This window comes from Pleurodeles waltl, chromosome 3_1 (assembly GCF_031143425.1).
Source record: "Pleurodeles waltl isolate 20211129_DDA chromosome 3_1, aPleWal1.hap1.20221129, whole genome shotgun sequence".
Lineage (NCBI taxonomy): Eukaryota > Metazoa > Chordata > Amphibia > Caudata > Salamandridae > Pleurodeles > Pleurodeles waltl.
Window position 1 is genome coordinate 1595167729 of NC_090440.1, and position 22145 is coordinate 1595189873.

Below are 22145 nucleotides of genomic sequence, written 5' to 3' on the forward strand. Positions count from 1 at the left end.
ATAGTGTGGGCGGTACTTTGTTCTCCGCCCGTCTGGTGGCAGTTACGGCCGCAGTGTTTGTTTCTACCGAGTGTTAAATTGGCTGTCTATATTGGCAGTTTCTGCCATGGTCGTGATTCAATTTCTTTTCCCGCCGGGTTGTTGGCGGTATTACTGCTGCTTTATCACTGACCGCCAGGGTTGTAATGAGGGCCTTAATGTCTAAACATCAAAAGCAGAATTACTGTTAGCCCCATCATCGTCTTTAGAAGCTTTCAGGGGGAAATAAGAGACTGTGAGAGAAAGGAATGACGCACATGCAAAGGGATATCAGTTTGTAAATAAAAAACATGACAATGAAACCACCTGCCACAATCAAAAGAACCAACATTCGCCAAGATCCAAAAATACCTTTCTGTCAACACCAAGGCAGTACGCGCTCTATTGGTGACTAGAATGCAAAAACCCAGCACTCTCAGAACAAAGTAATTTATGCATTGTGCTGATATGTTGTTGTTTAACATTTTGCATTGCAGAGTTTAATCCTGAAGACTTATTTTTAATGTGTTTACAAACACTGTTCATTTGCAATGTATTGCTGCAGGCTTTCAGAGTGTGTTAGGGTGTGGTCCCTTTCCAGGGCCTTCCAGAGACTTTCCCTGCAGCATGCCTGGGTGTGGTTGTGGGCTGGGCCAAGACTCTATAAAAGGGAGCCAGCCCAGCTCCAAGTGCTCACTATTCAGAGGTCCCGGTGCAGAGCAGCAGCTACTTCCTGAGCTCCTGTCCCGGTGGCCTATTTGATCTTCCAGGCCTCTGCCCTTCATTCTTCATTGGTGATCCTTGTTCTGGGCGGTAAGACGGTGGTTGGGCTGGCCTCCTGACACCGTTATCGAGAACTTTCATATTCTTGGCATAAGTTCTTTAATGATTAACAGATTACTTTGCGCGCTACCATTTCTTGACATTTACATGGTGGCTTACGAATCGGCAAAATGCACGATTTGTTTCATGTTGATTTAATCTTGTTATTCATTGCACGCTACCATTTCTTGACATTTATATGGTGGCTTACGAATCGGCAAGACGCGCGATTCGTTTCATGATGATTTAACTTTGTTATTCATTGCGCGCTATCATTTCTTGACATTTACATGATGGCTTAAGAATCGGCAAGACGCACGATTCATTTCATGGTGTTTTAACCTTGTTGTTCATTGCGCGCTACCATTTCTTGACATTTACATGGTGGCTTAAGAATCAGCAAGACGCGCGATTCATTTAATGGTGATTTAACCTTGATATTCATTGCGTGCTACCATCTCTTGACATTTTACATGGTGTCACTCGAATCGGCAAGATGCCCTATTCTCTCATCAAGCTTAATTCATGTTGTTCATATTATGCCACTATTCTAAGACATTTATTAGGTAGTATTCAAGTTGACAAGTTGTGTGATTTGTTTCCTGAATCCATATTGTGTTATTCATGGTGCACATTCCTTTTATGGTGTTTACTATATATATGAAAATCTGCAATGTGCGCAATTCGTGTTGAAACATTTCAAGAGAACACAAAAGACCAGAGTTTCTAGATGCAATATTGCATGGTCCTAGTATGCATTCTCAAAAAAATGATTCATATGACTGGTTTAGAACTTATTCAGAATGTTTTCCTGATTCTCATGTAAAGGAAAGTACTTGAATTTGAAAGTTTCATTTAATCCATCTTGATTCCCTCACTGGTATCCGGCCATCTTGAAACGTAGTCATTTTAAGCCTAATTCTTAGGTTGTTCATGTTTTCAGAATGACTAGGCTTAGAATAATAGTCTAGTATTGATTTCATGAGATTTAATTTTCATATTGTGTGTTTTAACCTTTTTCTTACTACAGGTCTCCTTCCCAGCTGTTCCCTTCCTAATCCCCTCTTCCCCGCTTGAACTCTCTTAGCCTCTGTGATTTATCTATCAGAGTCTTGGAGCTGTTCAGTGGTGGACGTGTTGGGAACGTGTGCAGACCCCGAGGATCTGGTGACTCTGACAGAATAGTGAGCCCACAAATTATTATCCTCCTGGTTTGTGGATGTTCTCAACATGGCCACGCTGGACGAGTTAGTCAAGGCTATCACCCAGCTCCAGGCAGAGGTGGTATCATCCAAAGAATTGACAACTAGCCTAGCTGAGAGAGTGAGTCAGTTACAAGATAAGTTAGAGAAGAAGGAACAAAGTCCCACAGGGGTGTCTTGGCCAGGTACCTCTTCTCAGACTTCTGGAAGTAATCCGACAAGCATTTCCCTCAATGTCCCTTCTGCAATTCCTTTAGCTCCCCCAGAACGTTTCTCAGGTGACCCTTTGAAAGTGCAATCTTTCCTGGTTCAAGTGGAACTACACTTCACCTGCAGACCACATACTTTCCCAGATGCCCAGTCCAAAGTAGCTTTCTTGTTATCATATCTGTCTGGGGATGCAGCTACCTGGGCAATTCCTCTAGTGCGTAAAGATAGTCCCTTGTTGTACAACTGGAGAAATTTTGTAACACAGTCAGCAGATCATGAATTATTAGATTTACGCCAAGGGAATCAGGACCTAGTGTCGTATTTAGCCAACTTTAACCGGCTGGTTGCCGAGACATCCTGGCCTGAAGAAAAACAAGCGGTCTTGTTTTACAAGGGACTCAAAGAGGAACTAAAAGATAACTTAGCGCAAATCGACCCACAACCTACAGACTGTCAAGAATTAATAAACCTTGTCTTGAGGCTTGATCATCGTTTAACAGAACGTAAAAGAATGTGCAAAAAGACTGAAAAATATTCATGACGTGTTCATGATAACAGAGACTCAAGAACTCCGAAAGAAAGAACGCCAGAACCGATGGAAATTGGAACCATCAGAAGACCTTTGACCAAAGATGAAAAGGACCTATGCAGAAAAAATGGACAATGTCTTTATTGTGGGCGGAAGGGTCATTTTGCCAAAGATTGTCCAATCAAACCAAAGAGCAAGCAAGGTCCAGTTCAGAAGGTCGCAGCCAATGCACCAGTCGAGTTGGAAAACTAAAACACCCGAGATGCAGAGAAGGGTTGCTCTTGGGTGTCACCGTGGACCCTTCACAATCTAGACATCTTAAACTGGAAATAAGAGTTCAGGTGAAGAAAAAGATCTATTTCGAAAAAGCTCTAGTCGATTCTGGGGCTACTGGGAACTTTGTTGACTTCCAATTGGTTCGTGCATGGGGGATCCCATGTATTGAAAAGAAGACCCCAGAAATCATCCAGGCAGTCGATGGAAAAGTCTTGACTGGAGGTCCAGTAACTCTTCAAACTATTCCCTTGTCGATGATTTGTGAAGATAAGAATCAAAGAAAGAAACATAAAGAGAAAATCATCCTTGACGTGATCCATGCTCCCCAATATGGGATTATCCTCGGCTTGCCATGGTTAACTCATCACAATCCAGAGATCAATTGGGCAGAACAAAAAATCATGTTCTCATCTGCGCTATGTAAAGAACAATGTCTCCAAAAGATTCAAGTATCAAAAGTCTGCAACTCTTACATAGCTACTGCCGCGGAGAAAGAAATTCAGCTGCCCAAACAGTATTCATCTTACAAAGATGTATTTGATGAGAAAGGAGCAGATACCCTACCTCCTCATAGATCTTATGACTGTCAAATTGATCTAGCCCCAGGTGCGATACTTCCCAACTGTCGTGTGTATGCCCTGTCAGAACATGAAAATCAACATTTACGAAAATACCTAGATCAATTTTTGGAGAATGGTTTCATTCGTCCCTCTAAGTCTCCTGCAGCTTCGCCTTTGTTTTTTGTTCCAAAAGCTAATGGAGAACTTCAAACTTGTATCAACTATAGGGGATTGAACAAAGTCACCATCAAGAATAAATATCCTTTACCCCTAATTCCAGTCTTATTGGAACAAGTAAAGAGAGCAAAAATCTACACGAAGCTTGACCTTCGAGGTGCTTATCATTTGGTCAGAATGAGAGAGGGTGACGAATGGAAAACAGCGTTTAAGACAAGATATGGCCTTTTTGAATACACCGTCATGCCTTTTGGTCTGTGTAATGCTCCAGCAGCATTTCAATTTTTCTTGAATGACGTTCTTAGAGAGTACCTCGAAATATTTGCCATAGTATACATCAATGACATTTTGATTTACTCAGACAATGAAAATGAACATGTCCAACATGTCAAGAAAATTCTTGCAGCCCTTCGAAAACACCATTTATATTGCAAACTAACCAAGTGTGAGTTTCTTGTTACCACAGTTGAGTTTTTAGGGGTTATTCTTACCCCTCAAGGTATGGTGATGGCAGAAAAGAAAGTAAAAGCTGTATCTGATTGGCCCACCCCTAAGACTGTTCGAGATGTACAATGTTTCCTGGGGTTTGCAAATTTTTACCGGAGGTTCATAAATCATTTCTCCCAGACAGTGGCTCCAATCACTAAGCTATTAAGAAAGAAAGAAAAGTTTGTATGGTCCCCAGAAGCTGGCCAAGCCTTCTCTACTTTGAAGGAAGCTTTCTCCACTGCCCCAGTCTTGACTCATCCTGATGCAAATCGACCTTTCATAGTGGAAGCTGATGCTTCAGATGTAGCAATAGGAGCTGTCTTATGGCATGAAATAAAGACACTGGTCAACTCCATCCTGTAGCTTATATGTCTCGAAAGTTGAATGAAGCCGAACAGAACTATGTCATTGCTGAAAAAGAGCTTCTGGCGATTTGTGACGCCTTTAAAGAATGGAGACATCATTTGTTGGGTGCCAAATACACTGTCACAGTATATACTGATCATCGTAATCTTCAATTCATGAGTTCTGCCAGACTTTTGACTCCTCGGCATTTACGCTGGATGCTTTGTTTTGCCGAATTTGATTTTGTAGTAACCTTCCGGCCTGGTAAAGATAATCGCAAAGCTGACGACTTGTCCCGCCAAGAGTCTACCACGTTGCCTGCATTTCAAGCCTCCAAAGCTATCATTGCTCCTGACAAGGTTCTATGTATCATAAAAACTGAAGATTTCTTTGAAGAAATTCGCAACTCTTTCACTGTTGCGAAATGGCAAGCATGGGCCCAAGCAGACCCCAAAAAGGTCAATCAAGCAAGGACTACCCTTTCACGACGCTCGTTTGCTCGTACCCACTACCAAGCTGCGCAAGATAGTGTTTCATTGGTTGCATGTTATACCTACGGCAGGTCACCCAGGTACTCCTAAAACTCTTGAACTGATCCAACGCTATTTTTGGTGGCCTACCCTAACAAAAGATGTAAAAGCAATGGTAAACAACTGCGAAGTCTGTGCTCACACTAAAACAAGTCATTCAAAACCAAAAGGGTTGTTACATCCACTTCCAACCCCAAGTCGTCCATGGTAACACATTTCTTTAGACTTTATTACCGGTCTGCCAGTGGTTCAACAGCATTCAGTAATTCTGGTGGTAGTAGATAGTCTCACGAAATATGGACATTTCATTGCCTGTAAGAAATTGCCCACTTCTAGTGAATTGGCAACTATTTTACTGAACAGAGTGGTTCGTTATCATGGACTGCCAAAAGTTATCCTCTCCGATCTGGGGTCGCAATTTGCCTCCAATTTCTGGAAGACATGGTGTAAAACATTTCAAGTGACATCTACACTATCTACTAGCCACCATCTTCAAACAGATGGTCAAACGGAGAGACTAAATCAGACTTTGAAACAATACCTACGTGCCTACGCTGAAAAGGCTCTTCATTCTTGGACATCTATGCTCTGGTTAGCTGAGTTAGCCTACAATAACTCATTCCACACTTCTATTGGCGTTACACCCTTTTTTGGTTTATTTGGCTATCATCCTGACACCTTGCCCATCACAATTCCTCAAGAAAGTTCTCTTACTCCAGCTGTGTCAGAAACCATTCAGCATTTGCATCAAACCCAGAATCTGATTCAACAGCATTTAGAAAAAGCCAAACAAAAATACAAAAGGCATTATGACAAGAAACATTGTGAGGGACCGCAATATCAACCAGGTGACAAAGTGTGGCTTTCCACAAAACATATAGACTTCAAGAAGAAGCACATGTTTAACCCCAAATTCATAGGTCCTTACACTGTCCTCCAGCAAATCAATCCGGTGACCTATAAACTACAATTGCCCAGATCCTCACAGATTCATCCAGTGTTCCACACTTCCCTCTTGAAGAAGGCAGTCCAAAAGGTCCACCCTCATCCAGCTCCTGTTCTAGTACAAGGGGAAGAAGAATACGGAGTTGAGAAAGTGTTGGATTCTAAACTGAGAGGGCGTAATCTATGGTACTTAATCTCATTGAAAGGTTATGGTCCTGAAAGTAACTCATGGGTTTCCGCATCTGATGTTCATGCTCCAGTACTTGTGAGATGCTTTCATCATCTTAATCCAGGCAAACCAGGACCTAGAGCGCATCTGGGAGAGGGGAGTACTGTCAACACCAGGGCAGTACGCGCTCTATTGGCGACTAGAATGCAAAAACCCAGCACTCTCAAAACAACGTAATTTATGCATTGTGCTGATATGTTGTTGTTTAACTTTTTGCATTGCAGAGTTTAATCCTGAAGACTTATTTTTAATGTGTTTACAAATACTGTTCATTTGCAATGTATTGCTGCAGGCTTTCAGGGTGTGTTAGGGTGTGGTCCCTTTCCCGGGCCTTCCAGAGACTTTCCCTGCAGCATGCCTGGGTGTGGTTGTGGGCTGGGCCAAGACTCTATAAAAGGGAGCCAGCCCAGCTCCAAGTGCTCACTATTCAGAGGTCCCGGTGCAGAGCAGCAGCTACTTCCTGAGCTCCTGTCCCGGTGGCCTATGTGATCTTCCAGGCCTCTGCCCTTCATTCTTCATTGGTGATCCTTGTTCTGGGCGGTAAGACGGTGGTTGGGCTGGCCTCCTGACACCATTATCGAGAACTTTCATATTCTTGGCCTAATTTCTTTAATGATTAACAGATTACTTTGCGCGCTACCATTTCTTGACATTTACATGGTGGCTTACGAATCGGCAAGACGCACGATTCATTTAATGTTGATTTAATCTTGTTATTCATTGCGCTCTACCATTTCTTGACATTTACATGGTGGTTTAAGAATCAGCAAGACACGCGATTCGTTTAATGGTGATTTAACCTTGACATTAATTGTGTGCTACCATTTCTTGACATTTTACATGGTGGCACTCAAAACAGCAAGACGCACGATTCTCTCCTGAAGCTTAATTCATGTTGTTCATAGTATGCCACTATTCTAAGACATTTATTAGGTTGTATTCGAGTTGACAAGTTGTGTGATTTGTTTTCTGAATCCATATTGTGTTATTCATGGTGCACATTCCTTTTATGGTGTTTACTATATATATGAAAATCTGCAATGTGCGCAATTCGTGTTGAAACATTTCAAGAGAACACAAAAGACCAGAGTTTCTAGATGCAATATTGCATGGTCCTAGTATGCATTCTCAAAAAAAGGTTTCATATGACTGGTTTAGAACTTATTCAGAATGTTTTCCTGATTCTCATGTAAAGGAAAGTACTTGAATTTGAAAGTTTCATTTAATCCATCTTGATTCCCTTACAGGTATCCGGCCATCTTGAAACTTAGTCATTTTAAGCCTAATTCTTAGGTTGTTCATGTTTCCAGAATGACTAGGCTTAGAATCATAGTCTAGTATTGATTTCATGAGATGTAACTTTCATATTGTGTGTTTTAACCTTTTTCTTACTACAGATCTCCTTCCCCGCTGTTCCCTTCCTAATCCCCTCTTCCCCTCTTGAACTCTCTTAGCCTCTGTGATTTATCTATCAGAGTCTTGGAGCTGTTCAGTGGTGGACGTGTTGGGAACGTGTGCAGACCCGAGGATCTGGTGACTCTGACACTTTCAACCAGAAGCAGATAATATCTCCATCTTTATCAGATCCACCATATATTTTCTTCAGTTCTTTAATTTTTTCTCTAGGATATATCTTTTCGTGGATGCTAAGGGAAGTATTATGGATAACTGAGCACCTTTCTGAACAAACTATCATAGCAATTATATTCGGCAATAAAATTGTTCTTTGGGCATCTAACTGTAAGCTCTCACGTGAAAGCCATTGCATTCACATACTTCTCCAAGATTTTAGCAAAATGTCTCACTTCAGAGATGATCAGTTCAATTCCGTACATAGGGAACAGGATGGCAAAGAAACAAGAAGAAGGCCCTGAGATAGCTCAAGATTGTCTTTTAGGGTTGGAAAGTCGGTTGGTGGTGTGACACATGACAGCAGTAACGTAGGTTGGGTAGCAGCCTGCTGACCAGTGTCTGGATAACCAGGCTAAATTTGGTTTCCACAGACATAATAAGTTCTGTACTTTTGATTGGGTTGAGCACGATAATACAGGACTCCTGTGGGTACTAGCAATGTGAATCGGGGCTCTGGGTCATAGGCTTGACCGATGATCAGGTCACAGTCACAATGCCAGACAAAGATAAGGCTGTTTCTCATCTCACATAATGTTACATGACCAAAGTTGACGATGTGACCAGTGGTAGCAATGATGCTCTGAAAATGGAAACCCTCATTCTAAAGAGGTATCAAAGTAATAACATTGTCACCACCATTGGAATATAGTAATGAAAGACCAGACTAAGACAAGGTGCTTCTTTGTTGAAGGGGATAGGAACCATGAGAACAAATCAGAGAAGAGGAAAAGTTGAGATCTTGTTGGTACCTCTTCCAGAGTTTTAATTAAATGTTTTCAATTAGCAACAAGCTCTAAAATGGACAATATCAAAGATACATTTCACTTCATGGTGCCCGTATTCCCTTTTCTCAAAGAAGTACTACATTAAAGTGCAAACAGTAAGGCTTGATACAAACATTAGGATCTGATTAAACTACCATTGACGGAGTTAGCAATGATGAGGAGGAGGGGCTGCATCCTGACAGGGTTAAGACTGAACAGATGCAGAAGATGGAGCCCCTTTCAACAGCTGTGGCACATGCTATCTTCTTTGTGCAGCTGGGTCGGAAGTGATAAGCAGAGTGGCAGGAGAGAAGCAGGGGAGGAGGAGCCGACACCTGGCAGTTCAGTCATCCACTTTAAGTGGCTTGAGTGAAACCAGGAAGGAACTCCACAACACTGCAAAACTGTGTTCATAGTCAGCAGGATCTGGTAGGGGCCTTTCACCAGGGCTTTTAGGAGGTCTGGATATTAATCCACTTATTGGGCTGCAGGTCATGACAAGATTCAGTTGGGCCCTCCGTCAGGGCTGCATGGACTTGGCAATAGGACAGAAAACATGTTGGAGTATTGCAGAAACATGGCATAATTCAAAGGCAATTTGAGAGGCGGAAGGGTTTAAGTGAAGGCACATGGGGTGGCCCATGATTACTTCATAGGGACTCTTAGAAGGAATTGCTCAGATTCACTAGAGTGCCAGGAGCATTGCGTCAGCTTACTAAATGTGGGTTTTGGAGCAGATTTAGGCTACTTTGTTCTAAAATGTATAGCTATAGTGCTCAACCTTAATCACTATGGATATACTGCTTTATACCTAGAGCCTTACAAACTTACTACAGAAGAGGCTAGTGCATTATTCGATCACTGGAAATCCTTAGAGGGATTCCGAATCTGGGTATGAAGTCCCTAAGTAGATTTGTGACCATTGTAATAGCATCTGCGTGAGAGCACAGGTGCACTTCAACTTATCAAGAAAGCATATATTCAGTGATCAGAACATATGGGCATCTGAGGAAAGACAAACTCTAAAGGGTTGCCAATGAGGTGAGTGGGTAGCTGGTGTGCTCTGAATTCCTTTCTAAAAGTTATTGATTTGAAATATGGCGTAGATATTGTAAATCTGCCAGGAAATGGAAGCATAGAAAATTAGTGCAAAAATGTGTTGCTTTGACATAAATGATGCCATTCCTTCAAAATACAACAAGGTGACCAATGGAATGCATGAATAATTATCACCTACTACCATTCACTTGTGGCCGCATTCCATTGCATCATTTTTCACCCACCACGCCACTCTAGACAAAAGCAAATCAGTGGCAACCCTGCTCTTTATAGGAATAGTCCATCCCGGATTGCCAGGCAAGGACCCTCCAGAAGGGACCACAAGCAATCCCAGGCCGGTTTCGATCTACTTAGGTCTCATCAGTGAGGTATAACTTGAGTCCTATGACACAGTGAGCATGGGACCCACATTTGGGCATACTAGTCTCAATCAGGGCATAAACTGTAACAACATCAAGATGATCGAGTGAATGCTGGAATTATTCTCAGTCACTGGCAATGACTTGGGACCACATGCTAGTCCATTGTTTTTCATCCACTATGCCACTCTAGACAAAGTCCCACCCTTCTGATCCTGCTCCTCATGTGAACAGTTCATCAAGAACTGCTAGGCGAGGACCCCTTCAGACAGTATCATGGCTAACCCCAGCCAGGTTTTGACCTACTTACGTTTCATCAGTGAAGTATTGCTTGAGTCCTATGGCCCAGTGAGCAAGGGACCCACCTCTGGGCATATCTATCACACTTATGGTGTAAACTGTAACAACACCAGTGTGATGGATGGAATGCTTGAATTAATCTCAGCCACTGGCAATCACTCTGAGCCGCATTCAGTCCATCATTGTTCACCCCCATACCACTCTAGACAAAGGCCCACCTTATGCAAATCAGTTCTGACTTCACCTGTTATAGTTAGAGTTATTTCAAGCAACTATAACTTGTGCCCTTATGTAACAGGCCCTGTGGCCAAACCTCCACCATGGCATGGCCAAAGGCCACGAAGGGAAGCAGTTGGATTAACATATGATAATCAAATATTACTTTAAATTAAAAAAGAAAACAAATGTTAAAGTAATATTATAGTTATGGGAATTTCTCAGTGTCAACATTAAAGTTCTGGACTAAAAAGACACAGAAATTCAGCAGTTATAGTAAGCAGCATTAACTATAACTTGCAGCCCCGCCATGCACAGCTTATGAACGCGCATATGACATCACTGACGGCATGTTCTAGAACATCATTTGTGACATCAATAATGACATAATTGATCACATCATTGATGACATCACTGACAACACCATCTGATGAGTATCATGTTTGTTTTACTGTTTACATACTGGCCAGTGACTACAATATTACTTTTCTACAAAATTTTGCCCAGAAAGGATGCAGCTAATGGGTGTAAGTATTCACAAAATGCATGTGCTCTTAATGCACCATAGCAGTATAGAGGTATTGAATATGGTATAAATGTTTGCATGCAAGAGTAACTCTATGTGCGAGTGTCAATTGACTTACATTTATCATGTTTAACACAACTTTTTAGTTCTGCAGAAAAAGTTTCCAACAGGAGAAAGATTCTACATAGTAGATACTAACTTTTGTAAGCAGCCTTGAGTTATTAGAGAGAATCGTGTCAGCCTAATAATTTACACTTAACATGGAAGAGTGTATGCCCTGGATACTAACCTATGTATGCGTGTTTGTTTTGCTTCAGAAGATGAGCTAACTGTAAAGTGTTCACTACAGCATGAAGGGTGCTGGTAGTATGATCTTTTGCACCTTTAGATCTTGTTTATTTTAAACAAATATTGTCTTTGTTGACAACTGTTGCATAAAGTGTAGACTGTTCTTAGTAGATTCTTTTGAATACTCTATGTTGTATTTTACATAAGAGTTTCACTATTTGCAAAGAGTGTGCTTTAGAAGAAAACCCTCTCTATAGAGTAAAAACTGTTTATAGTACTCTACTGATATCAACTTCATTTTTTAATGGAAGTTTAGTGTGTGTGTAAAGGATTTGATACAGATAAAAGCTGTCCATAGTAGGGCATTTTTTTTGGAATTGGCATTCACTATTTTGGCTTTCTCTGAAGAGTTGTATTCAGATGGACCGCTATGCTAAATGAGGGTTTCCCATATATCTGTGGTTGATTGCTAATGTGAACTATGCTACGTGTAAAACCATAGTAATTTATATAGCAACATGTGGGAAAACGAGGTTGGATGACGTCTTCAGGGATGTCATCAATGATGTAATTTGAGATATCATTAGTCTTGTCATAAATTATGTCATAAAACATGCCATATGCGAAGTAATAAGCAATACATGATGGAGGTGCAAGTTATTGTTAGTGCTGTTAACTATAACTGCTGAATTTCTGTGTTTTGTTTAGTTCAGAACATTAACGTTGTCACTGAGACATTCACTTCGCTATAATGCTACTTTACTCTTTGTTTATTTTAGTAAATTCCTAAGGCTTTTTTTAAAGAAAACATATATTTTGATTGCACCTAACTATAACGTTACTTTAACCTTTGTTTTTTCACTGAATTTCTAGTTTGTTTTTTTAAGTAAATTCATTTGTTGTTTAAGGGTAATCTATAATAGAGTAGTGAATAAAACATCATTGGAATTTGTTTTTAAAAAGCTATTGCTCTATTGATACACTTGTGAGAATGTACATTTATAATTGTTAATTACAGTGTTTTACTATAACTTTGATCAAAATAGAACATCACAGATGTTGTTTAAGGGATGAAAATGAATTGTGTACTGTTCTATACAAGATGTAAAGGAAGTATGTTTTATGATCTTGTAAGACACCCTCAGGACACTCTTGTAAGAGGTTTGGGGGAGGAAGCACATCCTAAGGAAGGATTCTGATTGGTTCTTATGGATGTCTTTATTTAAAAGAAGTAGTTTCCATCCTTTTTGGTATATTTCACTATTGTACTTTGGTGAGAGTAGACTCATTTGGCTTGCTCCCCTTCCCTGTTTGACTTTGAAGAGAAAGCTGTCTTCATCTGATTCAGATGAACAGACAGGGCCTTCTGCATCAGCTCAGCCACCCATTGAGTCCTTTGTGTGGTTTTAAATGAGGCCAGGTGCCAAGAAGGTTTGTGCAAAACATGTCCCCTGGAAACGTTGCATGATGGGGGAGCAGAAATAAACAATATGCCACAGGCATGTGGAGACACCTGAGTTCTGTGAATCCTCAAAGGCTTGCACAGGCAGAGTTGGCTTGTGCCTCTGTGCTAGACAACTCTACAAGGGCTTCAATATCATTTGCTCCAGGAGATACAGTGCCTCCGCAGGTTTTAAGTTGTCAGGCATACAATAACCCTGCTTTTTTTAACAAAGCAATTTTTTGCTGCTTGTGCATGCAGGTAATTTTTCTTCAAAGACAAACAGATCTGCCCAGGACAAGCTTATCTGAGTACACAAGTGCCCCCCCTAAGCAGTAGTTTTTTTTTAACAGTTTTTTTTTAAGTATTCTCTTTTTGTTTTTAAGGCAATATTGTTGGTGTTTGTTTATCACTACAAGTTGTATGTTTTTATTCTAACCCATTTAAAAAAAATGTTACAATTCTAACAGAATAATACAAATGTCTGAAAACACAATTGTTGTTTATAGTTTTGAAAACTGTTAACCAAAATAGCTCTTTTCAAAATTACCCTACAGGTTCAAGTTCTATGCTGTTTGTATTGTTTCTCTTTTTTCCGTCTTACAAATTCTTGCAAGACTCCTGCAAGAGCAGGAGCACCCAAACACTAGCTCTTGCCTATATATTTTGCCAGCTCTTGCTAGAGTCTCACGAGATAGTAAATTTTTTTTTAAAAAAAAGACTTAACAAGAATTATAATATAATATCCATTCCTGCTAACAGAATGCATTGTGAACTCATTTACTCATTTTTACTATTCACAATCCCACAAGAGTCTCACAAATTGTAAAAAATAGTGAAAAACAATATACATTTATAATCTTCACAGTAGTTAGCCTTAGGAACCTCCTCTCCAAATCTAGGGGGACATTATGCCCTTCTGCTGCCCCCTTACATTGCTGTTTTACTTTATATCCACAACACTTCCCAAGAGTAATGGCGGCCATTTAGTTTCCAACAAACAGCCAGTCAGAGAGCTCTTTCTTGCGAGACTTTACCCTTAATTTCCCAAAAATGAATTAACGGATTTACGACAAATTACAAAAAGCACCATCTGTGGACTAAGATCTAGCTTCCTGACGAATTAGGTGTAATTCCGTTCAGTGTTTTTTGCTGTAGCTGTGTCAGAAGAAGTCGATGGAAACTGCATGGAGATTTTATGTTTTGAGATCCCCCCTTTTTCTTGGCTTCCTCTTGACAGATCTCAAAACATACCAGGAAGGAGTTGAGGTGTGTGAACTTTTGTTTTGTAAAGTTTTGTGAAGATTAATCCAGCTGGGCCAAGATTATTAGCAAATCAAACCACACTCTTTCTATGGAAAAGCATACCTGGCAGCCGTCAGTGGGTAGTGTGTATATATATATACACATATACATATATATATTTTTTCAAAACAAACAATTGAAAACAATTGTAACGTTGCACTCCAGGAGAGTTTATTTGCTTTAATCCAATCATGTACTCCACGAGTACACGATTGGATTAAAGCAAATAAACTCTCCTGGAGTGCAACGTTACAATTGTTTTCAATTGTTTGTTTCGAAGATTAAGAAGGAAATGTCTGTTCCTCACGTGTGCACCAGTGGAAAATGCGCGCTGCAATTAGGACCCCTTTGTTAGAGTATATATATATATATATATATATATATATATATATATATATATATATATATATATATATGTATATATATATATATATATATATTTTCTACCTACTGACAGTCGGCAGGTATAGTTAGATATTTATAGTTAGGGTCTAATTTCCATAGGGATAAAATGTTTGTTTTTCCTATAACCTTGGTGCTGTTGCTGTTTGACGAATCTTTATGAAATTTTCAAACTTAGTTTGCTGCTCAGTTCAGCAGCTGTGTTGAAAGTTTCAAGGTGATTTGTCAAATGGGGGCCGAGACAAAGGGGACACCAAAATGTGTTTTCCCCATGCAATTTCCCAAAGGGATTTTAGACACGACAACAGCCCTAACCGCTAAACAGATTTACACCAAACTTGGCAGTAAGTCAGATTGTGGTCCAGAAAGAGTGCTTTTTGTAGTTTGGTGTAAATCTGTTCAGTAGTTTTGGAGTTATGAAAGAAAAAAGGAGAAAATTTGCACCCACCAGTTTGTTTATCGGTTTGGCTGGGGGGAGCATGAAAACTGGCATAAGGGGTCAGGATAGAGATATCCTGAGCCCATAGGACAGATGGGCTCTCTGAGGGAGCTCTCATGGGCAGGAAATTGGCCACATATATATTTGGGTCACGCAGAGATTGGCGGATCCACCAAGGCTCTCAGAATGTCCCCCAGTGAAATGGATGGATCTGCGGATCTGAAGCCCAATGAAAAAAAATGCACCCACTCACACACCAAAGGCCTTGCACAGCGTGGATTGACTACAGGGTCTAACCACGGGCCAGACCATGTGGTTACTCCCCACCATGCATAGCTAAAGGGTGTGCGCAGAGGTGGTTGGATTAACATTTGGTAATTAAATATTATTGTACTTTTAAAAAAACATAGAAATTCACTAAAAAAGGTTACAGGGACGTTATAGATAGATTCACATTTTACACACACAAAAAAGAAAATCAAATATCAGCAGTTATAGTTAAACTCATCTAAAAAAAGACTGTAACTTATGCAGTAACGTGAATATTTAGACTTTTGAAAAAGGATGGATTTTTTTAAGTCTTATCTTAGAATGGGACTTTGTCACTTTTTGAATGAAAACAATTTAATTGGATGAAATGTTTTTTTAAAAAGTGACAAGGTCCAATTTCAAACTTTTTTCTTCAAAAAGGTGACAAAGTCCCATTCTGAGATGAGAATGTAGTTGTGGGACTCTCCTTGTGGCATGGTGGGCATTAGGGAAGTCAGCTGCAGCTTTGGACAGTGTATTAGCATGATGAAAGGCAAAGACTAACAAAATCTTATATAGGGACAATCGTGCAGTAGACAGATATTTAGTTTAGGTTGTGAGTAACAGCCATAGAATAAGGGACAGCAACTACCAAAGTGGAAACAATGGGGGTCATTCTAACTCTGGCGGGCGGCAGAGGCCGCCCGCCAGAGTTCCCCCCTCCAGAATACTGCACCGCGGTCAGAAGACCGCTGCAGTTATTCTGGGTTTCCCACTGGGCTGGCGGGCGACTGCCAAAAGGCCGCCCGCCAGCCCAGTGGGAAACACCCTTCCCACGTGGAAGCCGGCTCCGAATGGAGCCGGCGGAGTGGGAAGGTGCGACGGGTGCAGTTGCACCCAGCGCGAATTTCACTGTCTGCAATGCAGACAGTGAAATTCTTTGTGGGGCCCGCTTACGGGGGCCCCTGCAGTGCCCATGCCATTGGCATGTGCACTGCAGGGGCCCCCAGGGGCCCCACGACACCCCATACCGCCATCCTGTTCCTGGCAGGCGAACCGCCAGGAACAGGATGGCGGTATGGGGTGTCTGAATCCCCATGGCGGCGCAGCGAGCTGCGCCGCCATGGAGGATTCAGAAGGGCAGCGGAAAACCGGCGGGAGACCGCCGGTTTTCCTCTTCTGACCGCGGCCAAACCGCCACGGTCAGAATGCCCAGCGGGGCACCGCCAGCCTGTTGGCGGTGCTCCCGCCGACCCTGGCCCCGGCGGTCTAGTACCGCCGGGGTCAGAATCACCCCCAATGTTTTAAGAGGCTTTTACAAGTGAGACTGCCACAGATCACAAACAATGTGGGAGCGATGCAGCCAAGGGTCAGGAATAAAAGAATAATATGCAGTGGGTTTCTTTTGGATGCACAGAACCTGTACCAAAGTTCCTAAAGTGCAACTATTTAATTCATGACAATACTGAGTAAAGTGTTTAACATACTACAGTGATTCTAAGGCAGAGCAGAGGCTAATGTTTGTTTCAGCAGCATAAGCACTTGCTCTGCCTTTTCAGTCAATTGCATGGGGTTCAGGGGTGTCTTTCTTAACATAATCTGAAAGTGTTTAAATAGAGTCACAAAACCCAAAGTCCATTTCGTGCAATATCCTGCCATCCGCCAAAAAAAACATACCCTGAGATACTGTGACGAGTGCAGTAAAATAGAAATGGGTTTAATCTGATCTGCAGACAAGTAGCACTCCCTAGCAGAGATGTCATGACCTAAATTTAAAAAACTGGGGAGACATGATAGTAATTTCTCTTTTGAAGCCATATACCCTTTCTTAGTCAATTCAGAGAGCATATATATTGAATCAATCATGCATTGGTCCTTAGTGGCAGAAACTGTAACACGTCAGCAATATATTGAATAAGGGTGACCTCTTTGGGACAGAGTAGGGTGATGAAGTCCATCTTTAGGGCTTAGGAATACATTGAGGGATTCTGTTAACCCCTGTTGGAGTCATTGGTCTACACAGAATTAGAACAAGAAAGTCATATATTTCCTTCCTGAACTGAGAAGTCAAGGACAATGTACCAATTTGCTGATGCATGGTAGAATGTTAGTGGGTTTGGACACTACAGGGAACTATGAATTGCAATTTTATTGAATGTGCATATATCCTGAATGAATTTAAGACATTTTTTACTTGCTTTTTTATCTGAACAATAGGTTACTACAAGGATTGACAATGGGTACTAAAGCCGCCTGTTAGTTCATAGATGCATGAGACTTTGAATTCCGCTGTCACTTCAGGGATGCACGGCACTTTCTTCTTAGGATTATCCTTAATTTTGACCATATCTGTAGATATCATGCATCCAACATTATTTGTATTTTTAGATCATAAAGCATAAGGCACTGGTTAGAGCAGTTCCTCTGACCATTTCTTTCCCACTTGTTTGTCCCGCCCTTGAGACTCATACAAAACAGCTAATACTTCACTCACTGTTTCCGTTTTATTTGGCTCTGTCACAATAGGGAGCACTTCTTTGCCTGTACTGTACACTTTGCAATTTTGTTTACATGTCAGGTCTTGCCATTGGAGGTTTGCAGGTGAGGCTGGACTAAAAAATAAAACGTGGATTTGGTACTGGGCCAACATTGATAGAAACAGGGTCAGTAAATCTCTCAATTTGATCCTTCCCACATTCCCTTTCTCCCATTCCCCCTCCTTCGATGGACAAGCCAGAGAGAGGCAAAGTAGAAAACCCAGAGCTAAAGAGCTGACCTTGTGCATCAGAATCAATCAAACAAGTGGTGGATTTACCATTAATTACACATTTGAAATATGTGCCTTGCTGATCAACTAGAATCAGGGTATTCATGAGGCAGTTGGGCCCATATTTATGGGAAAATGACGGAGCAGGATTCTGCGCCAAAATTTGCAGCACCATGCTTTGTCATTTTTACAATGCAGGGATGCGCTGTATTTGAGTGAATACGTTGCACCCCTGTGTTGTCCCCTCCGCTGGTGCTAAATTTAGCTCCCAGCCCCGTGCAAGTATGCCTGCATTGGGGCTGGGAGCTAAATGCAGCACACACAGAAGTGCCAAAGGGTCATTTACAAATGATTGTTCATGTGGACACCTTCCCACACATAAACAATAATTTCTGGCGTTTTGCTCTTTCTATGTGTGCTGCAGAATGCAGCATGCTTAGAAAAAGCAAAAAACGAGGAGGGATGAAAGTATTCCTCCTTGTTACACCTTGTTAACGCCACCCCTCGTAAATCTGAGGCAGGGTCAATATGGAATGGATGTTGCTGTCACACGCCCACAGCAACACCCATTGCATGCCCCTCTGATGCAGAATACTGTGTCGGAGGGGCTATATTTACGAGGAGGCGTAACGCCACAAAAAGTGGTGTTTCGCCTCTTTGTAAATATGGAGCAGTGGTTAGTGCCACTGGAGCGTCACGTGGAGTGATGCTCCAGTGGTGCTAGGGGATTATAAATATGCCCCTTGGTGTCCGTTAGGTTGTCTTGGTAAAATGGGTACCGGGGGCTACAATATTTGGTTGATTGCAAAGGCTTTTGGCTGGGTTGTAGAATCACAAATCAAACACAGACTTCCCTAAGGGGCTGCAACCCCTTCCCTTACCTTGTCCCCACAGGCCATTGTCACCCCAGTGTCTTGCTTTGTTCATGGTTCCTCTTCCCCTCGCTTTTATTTTTTGTTGAAACTATTGTATTTACAGATTAGCTTCAATGTATTTGATTATTTGTTCTCACTTGTACTGCCACACACTGATTTATGATAGTGTCTAACTCTACTAAACCTTTTGTTTTTTAGCCAAGGCAGTCTGTACATAAGTGTTCTTGAACCTTCAGTAATATTCCATGCACAAAGGTAGCACCAACAGCTTCCTGAGCTTCTTACATTGGTTAGGCAGGGCCTGGAAATCTTTTGAATACATCCTTTAGTCTGTCTAAATGCTAAAAAATCTGAAGGGGATTCTCATTTATTCTACTTACGAAAAGAAATATCTGCCCAATCTGCCTTAATGAACACATATCCATCAAGGCAAGTAGCAGTCCTTCTTTAGCTGCTGCCAGGGTAGTGTCATCAGCAGGTGCATGTTCTAGACAATTGTCCTTTTCTCTCAATTGGTCTCTCACCTAACTCAACATCACCAATTTCTGAACCTGATTCACATCTGCCCATTTGGGTTTATAACATTCAAACACAGTCTGAAACTCCTTGTGGAATCTCAAAGGGTGTTCACAGATATTTGGAAATTATTTATTGATATCATCCATATCTGACAGGGACCATGTAACATGTTTTGTCATTCTTCCTTCTGGACGTAGTTAATCGGTTAGAGGGAGGAGGGGTTCTGTGGATTCATCTTGAGAATCATCCTCATCAATGTTGCTGGAAGATGGTATGCGAAGTCCCTCACTGGTATTCAGTTTTGAGGTTCTAGCTAATTGGTTTGCAGTGCTCCTAAGATATTGAAGGGCGATTGTGCACTGTGAGTCTTAGTTATTTTGGTGCACAGCAGTGTGTTAGGGTGGTGAAGGAGATGCCTTCTACCCCTTGGTGGATGGTGGGTAACCTGCCAGGGTCTAAATCCGGCAGTAAGAGATCATCACTTATCCTGCGATGTTCTCTGTACCTTCATTGGAGCCACTGACATAGTTTCTTCCACGGTGTATAGTTCATTATTTTTTTTCAGTTTGACACTGCTTGGTGACAGAGAGAAAAAAGGACACCAGACCATCCTCTCTTCATAAGGAGGAAAGTATGATTCCCTTTACTACAATGGCCCCTACTTGATTGGGTCATTAGAGAAAGTTTTAAAGTGGTAAAGCCGGCAGGAGCACAGCAGTCGGAAAACTATTGGCTCACCTGACTCATAACTGAATGGGTATACTGAAGGTTTGGTTGATAGGGTACCTGTGATGTAGTACCCTATCCATGGTATGGTATGGTTTCAATATTACATTAAGCCTATTTGTAGGATGAGGGGTGGGAGCTGTAAAGCGTATTGTACCCCACCAAAGGTTATGGTGGGTACTGGGGGTGTGATATAGGGCCTCTGCTCAGTTGTGGGCCCAATTTAATATTAGGGTCTACTCAGCACTTAAGTATCACTCTTAGGTCCTTTCCATTTTTTCCTGAATGGCACTGCTGCAGGTGTTTGTCACTCACTGGTTCAGGAGTTTTCTTTGCAGCATTACAGGGTTCAGAAGGGGAAAATGTTGCTTATACATATAGGGGGTCATTCTGACCCTGGCGGTCTTGGACCGCCAGGGCCATGAATGACGGAAGCACCGCCAACAGGCTGGCGGTGCTTCAATCCCCATTCCAACCGCGGCGGTAAAGCTGCGGTCGGATTGCCGGGGCCGGCGGTCATCCGCCGTTTTTGCCCCGGCTGGGAGAATCAGCCAGGGCAGCGCTGCAAGCAGCGCTGCCCTGGGGATTCTGACCCCGTACGGCCAGCCTGTTTCTGGCGGTTTTCACCACCAGGAAGAGGCTGGCGGTAACGGGTGTCCTGGGGCCCCTAGGGGCCCCTGCACTGCCCATGCCACTGGCATGGGCAGTGCAGGGGCCCCCTAACAGGGCCCCGGCCTGCTTTTCACTGTCTGCATGGCAGACAGTGAAAAGCGCGACGGGTGCAACTGCACCCATCGCACCGCCGCAACACCACTGACTCCATTCGGAGCCGGCTCCTGTGTTGCGGCCTCATTCCCGCTGGGCCAGCGGGAATGTCAGAATGGGGGCCGCAGAATTTTGGCCGCGTGGTGGCCAAATGGCGGTTTCCGCCTGGCGGGCGGCGGTAGCCGCCCGCCAGAGTTGGAATCACCCCCATAGAGTCTAACTTAAATACTTTGGGGCAGCCTACCATCTGTCAGCGTAGTGGAGGTCACTAATTTGACTGCTGCTTGCCAAATTAAGGGCCTGATTGAGATCTTGGCGGTAATGCTCCAGCCTCCAGTTTTCCAACTGAAAATACGCCTGCTGCCCGCCGTATTTAGATGTTAGCGGGTTCATAAACGAAAAATAACCGATGTCTGCAGCCACTGCCAAGAATGACTACCCATGTCGACAGCCCCATAGGCAAAAGCGGCTGGCAGCGGGACCCCAGCCCCTTTTACCACAGAGCCAATCATGATGTGCAGTCCCACTGATGCAACTGTGGCGGCTAAACCTCCACACCTGAGTTGGTGGATTAGAGCTACATCAGCACGAAACTCACCTTTTTAAAATTTTTGCTCTTTCCTGCTGACATGAACCCAATAGAGGTGATGATACCCCTGCTGCTGTTGCTGGACCAAGCCAAAAACCCAGGCTGTCGTTGTCGCTGGAACAGGAGGTAGGTCACTGTATTACCTGTCATCCACAAACTTGGCACAGTACAACAGCACAGGACTCAACTTCCTTTACCCAAGGACCCCAGACATTAGTATAATGATGTGCAATGTAGATGCCTGCAGTGTTGCACTGATACATTTTTTTTTTAAAACACCTTGAGATGTCTGTTGTACTCAATAATTTAGCACTAACTGCCTTCATGGCACTGGTCACCTATACCATAAGGCACAGAAATCCCAGATAAAATTGTAATCATACAGGTGTGTGTAATAATCTCCCCAAACAGTAGACACAAATATAAATAGTATCCCTTTTAGGAATTATTCTACAGCATGACACTGTAGCAATTGCAATACAAAATGCTACAAGGGTGTGTATGCAGAATTTACAACCAATTTTACCTCTAAACTGCAAACATGTCAGAGGTCTTGGAAGCTCACATGTCCCGTTGGTGTCTGCAATTGATA